Source organism: Gavialis gangeticus, unplaced genomic scaffold (genome assembly GCF_001723915.1).
Source record: "Gavialis gangeticus isolate Ggan-Ray unplaced genomic scaffold, GavGan_comp1, whole genome shotgun sequence".
NCBI lineage: Eukaryota > Metazoa > Chordata > Crocodylia > Gavialidae > Gavialis > Gavialis gangeticus.
Genome location: NW_017728992.1, coordinates 159,376,834 through 159,377,215, shown reverse-complemented (window position 1 = coordinate 159,377,215; position 382 = coordinate 159,376,834).

Below are 382 nucleotides of genomic sequence, written 5' to 3'. Positions count from 1 at the left end.
GCTGGACTCGTTTGAGTCCCATTTCTCTTTTTGGGGTTTTTTGTTGTTCTCCCGCCCTGGCGGGGGGTCGGGCTAGAAGATCTACTAGGTCCCTTCCGACCCTTAATCTATGAATCTATGAATCTAAGATCATAGAATCATGCAATCATAGAAAGTTAGGGTTGGAAGGGACCTCAGGAGGTCATCTAGGCTAACCCCCTGTTCAAAGCCCCAACAAGATAATCCCAACCAAAGCTTTGTCTAGCCAGGTCTTAAGAACCTCCCTCTCTGGGTAACCTGTTCCAGTGTTTTCATAGATTTCATAGACGTTAGGGCTGGAAGGGACCTCGGAACATTGTCAAGTCCAGCCCCCTGCCCAAAGGGCAGGAAGTCAGCTGGGGTC